Here is a 4,614-nt window from a genome sequence, read left to right as displayed (position 1 = left end):
TAGACTTGGAAATGCACAGAAGCGGTGTGTGTGAAGTTATTCTGAATGACCCAATGTGCACCTTCAATATTATATACCCTTTTAGGGATAGATTTCAAATAGCTCTGATATAGCAGGAACCACTAAATTATGAAATTGCTAAATTGGGAATTGTACTTCAACCCAGAACAAAAAATGTGCTTTGACGGACACTAAATATCTTGCCCAGCAACAACAGTACAGCGGTGGGTAACGAGAGATTTAGAGGGAATTAAATTTGAGGCCTAGTATTTAGGCGCTGGGTCACCGGTATGGATTTAGTGACAGAATTAGACTTGGAAATACACAGTAGCGGGTGTGTGTGAAGTTATTCTGAATGACCCTATGTGCACCTTCAATATTATATACCCTTTTTGGGATAGATTTCAAATAGCTCTGATATAGCAGGAACCACTAAATTATGAAATTGCTAAATTGGGAATTGTACTTCAACCCAGAACAAAAAATGTGCTTTGACGGGCACTAAATAACTTTCCCAGCTACAACAGGACAACGGTAACGAGAGATTTAGAGGGATTTAAATTTGAGGCCTAGTATTTAGGCGCTGGGTGACAGGTATGGGTTTAGTGACAGAATTAGACTTGGAAATACACAGTAGCGGGTGTGTGTGAAGTTATTCTGAATGACCCTATGTGCACCTTCAATATTATATACCCTTTTTGGGATAGATTTCAAATAGCTCTGATATAGCAGAAACCACTAAATTATGAAATTGCTAAATTGGGAATTGTACTTCAACCCAGAACAAAAAATGTGCTTTGACGGACACTAAATATCTTGCCCAGCAACAACAGTACAGCGGTGGGTAACGAGAGATTTAGAGGGAATTAAATTTGAGGCCTAGTATTTAGGCGCTGGGTCACCGGTATGGATTTAGTGACAGAATTAGACTTGGAAATACACAGTAGCGGGTGTGTGTGAAGTTATTCTGAATGACCCTATGTGCACCTTCAATATTATATACCCTTTTTGGGATAGATTTCAAATAGCTCTGATATAGCAGGAACCACTAAATTATGAAATTGCTAAATTGGGAATTGTACTTCAACCCAGAACAAAAAATGTGCTTTGACGGGCACTAAATAACTTTCCCAGCTACAACAGGACAACGGTAACGAGAGATTTAGAGGGATTTAAATTTGAGGCCTAGTATTTAGGCGCTGGGTGACAGGTATGGGTTTAGTGACAGAATTAGACTTGGAAATACACAGTAGCGGGTGTGTGTGAAGTTATTCTGAATGACCCTATGTGCACCTTCAATATTATATACCCTTTTTGGGATAGATTTCAAATAGCTCTGATATAGCAGAAACCACTAAATTATGAAATTGCTAAATTGGGAATTGTACTTCAACCCAGAACAAAAAATGTGCTTTGACGGACACTAAATATCTTGCCCAGCAACAACAGTACAGCGGTGGGTAACGAGAGATTTAGAGGGAATTAAATTTGAGGCCTAGTATTTAGGCGCTGGGTCACCGGTATGGATTTAGTGACAGAATTAGACTTGGAAATACACAGTAGCGGGTGTGTGTGAAGTTACTCTGAATGACCCTATGTGCACCTTCAATATTATATACCCTTTTTGGGATAGATTTCAAATAGCTCTGATATAGCAGGAACCACTAAATTATGAAATTGCTAAATTGGGAATTGTATTTCAACCCAGAACAAGAAATGTGCTTGAACGGACACTAAATAACTCGCCCAGCTACAGCACTAGGGACAGATTTAGCTGGATATAAATTTGAGGCCTAGTATTTAGGCGCTGGGTGACCGGTATGGATTTAGTGACAGAATTAGACTGGGATATGGCCAAAAAATGAACAGACTATTGCTGGTTAAATGCACTTGGTGTGACAGCTTCACCCTGATGTAGGCTTTAGCCAAAAAACAACCACACCATTGAGGGTTAAATGCACTTGGTCGCAGCTTGTGCTGGCGCACCACAAGACACAAAATGGCCGCCGATCACCCCAGAAAAATGAGACTGACAAACGGTCTGTGCAGCCTAAAAACAGTGAGCAATTGAGGATCAGCAGCTCAATGATCCACAGCTGCAGATCGATCAGTTAATCAAGTCCTTTGGAGGAGTTAATCTGCCTAATCTCGCCCTACTGTCGCAGCCGCAACCTCTCCCTACGCTAATCAGAGCAGAGTGACGGGCGGCGCTATGTGACTCCAGCTTAAATAGAGGCTGGGTCACATGGTGCTCTGGCCAATCACAGCCATGCCAATAGTAGGCATGGCTGTGATGGCCTCTTGGGGCAAGTAGTATGACGCTTGTTGATTGGCTGCTTTGCAGCCTTTCAAAAAGCGCCAAGAAAGCGTCACAAAAGCGCGAAGAAAGCGACGAACACCGAACCCGAACCCGGACTTTTACGAAAATGTCCGGGTTCGGGTCCGTGTCACGGACACCCCAAAATTCGGTACGAACCCGAACTATACAGTTCGAGTTCGCTCATCCCTAATCAAGAACACAAAGCTTGGATTGCCTTATTTTTTAAATTGCATTTTATTTTACAGCCTTCAAGCTACTTTACACATGGATGGTACGAATGTCATAAACAGTAACTTAGAAATAGCCTTGGCTCAGGGCAGCCACCAGGACATTGATGAACTTCTCCCAGGCAGCTTGGACCTGAGGAGTGAATGCAGATCCAAACTTGGAGGCCAAGACGATGACCAAAACTTCTCCCAGACGCTGCAGATAAAGGAAAATATTTGTCAAAATTTTATTTTAAGCCAATTTATAGCATGACAGTTATGTTTCACATAGTATAACATTTTAATATTTACATTGATAGATGATTGATTGTTTAGTCTTTATTCACACGTCTATATCCGTTTTTCAGGTGCAAAAATTCTAGCAGTTTTGCATTTGAATTTTGCATCTGCCAAGGTCCATGTTTTTCATGGATCCACTGATCAGAATGGCCACATTAGGGGAGATTTATCATCTCCCTTGTGTCTGAAAAGTGCAGTTAAAAAGTCGTAAACAATGTATTTGTGCCTTTTTAACTGCAGCTTTTTAACAAATAGCCGCATCCCCTGGTTATCCCAAAAAGAGATGCAGCAAGGGCGATAAGGGAACGTGGCCAACTAAAATGACATATTTATCTTCCTTTACTGCAAGCTGCCATATATTTCTGTTTTGTCTCTCTGACTGCTGGCGGATGCACCTAATTTATGACAAGGCACATACCCCATGATAAACTAGGTGCATCCTCCAGCGGTGTCCAAAAACTGACTAAAGTAATGCATGACATTTGAATACACATATAGGATGCAATGGATCTCATGCACGGAAAACTCAGCACACAGATGTTAATCACTGACTTGTGAATAAGATGTTAAGAGATTCATTATTTCTTCATTAATTTTTTGTCTCCATGGAAATTTCAATATAATATGGAACTACAAATATAGATAAATGTGAGTAGGAACTGATTGTAGAAAATTAATTACCTTGAAGTTCTCAGGGTCTACATGGAGCTCCTGGGCATGGGACTTGCTGAGGTCATGCAGGTAATGTTTCACATCATCAATGTGTTGGATGGAATTGCCAACAGCTGTGAGCACCTTCTTGCCATGAGCCTTCACCTTGGCGTTGCCAGAGATGGCGGTGACGTTGGAGAGGTTTCCAAAGCTGCTGAAGTATCTCTGGGTCCAGGGGTACACGACCAGCAGCCTAAAGTTCATAAGAAGAATCAACACTTTACATCAGATTCATATAATTTAGGCAGAATGTAATAGAATAGAAAACCATGGAAAATACATGTATGGTAACTTCTCTAAATGAAATATTGGTTATGTATAAGTTTAGCTAACCTAAACAGAAATAGCGACATTTTAGCTGATAAAATGGATAATGAGGAATGTGTGAAAAACTGTACTCCTCAGACTACCTGGAAGTAAAGGTTTCTATACCTGTTCCCTAATATACTGATATATACCTTGATGAATTGTTAGTGGGTGATACAATGACAACTACAACTTTCATATAAAAGAATATTAAACACATACATGATTATATGATTTAAAATATATGGATCTGTATTACCTGGTCAGAGCATCATGGCCGTCCTGTTCAACGATTGACCTTGCTCCATGTGGAGGTGATGGCGGCTTTCTCTTCAGCAGTCCAATGAACCATGATGACTGTCTAGTGCTATTGTACACTGGAAATGACAATGAAGCCATACCATAGATCTTCCTTTTTAAGAGTATTTCTCAAGGTCCACCCTTCCCCATTACTGCTGTGTCATACTTGTTCCTTAGTCTTTCAAAGTTTGATAAGTTTTGAAAAAAGCTGAATCTAAGCAATTCAAAACTGCTGAGCATGCAGTGCTCACTAAAATGATATAATCTATGTCTAAACACATTGATCCAGTGGCCTAGTGTTTGCTATGAATTAACCACCTCAGCTGCCCTAGCTTAAACCCCTTTAATGACCAGACCACTTTTTACAATTCTGCACTACACTACTTTCACCGTTTATTGCTTGGTCATACAACTTACCACCCAAATGAATTTTACCTCCTTTTCTTCTCACTAATAGAGCTTTCATTTGGT

At 40.3% G+C, this 4,614-nt stretch overlaps 1 pseudogene; it reads right to left on the bottom strand.

The window, feature by feature from the left end:
• Positions 1-2,614: 2,614 nt before the first annotated feature.
• Positions 2,615-4,195, bottom strand: LOC122945360 (annotated as a pseudogene).
• Positions 4,196-4,614: the final 419 nt, after the last annotated feature.

The sequence above is a fragment of the Bufo gargarizans genome, chromosome 8 (genome assembly GCF_014858855.1).
Source record: "Bufo gargarizans isolate SCDJY-AF-19 chromosome 8, ASM1485885v1, whole genome shotgun sequence".
Taxonomy (NCBI): Eukaryota; Metazoa; Chordata; class Amphibia; order Anura; family Bufonidae; genus Bufo; species Bufo gargarizans.
This window is presented reverse-complemented; position numbering and strand designations above follow the sequence as displayed.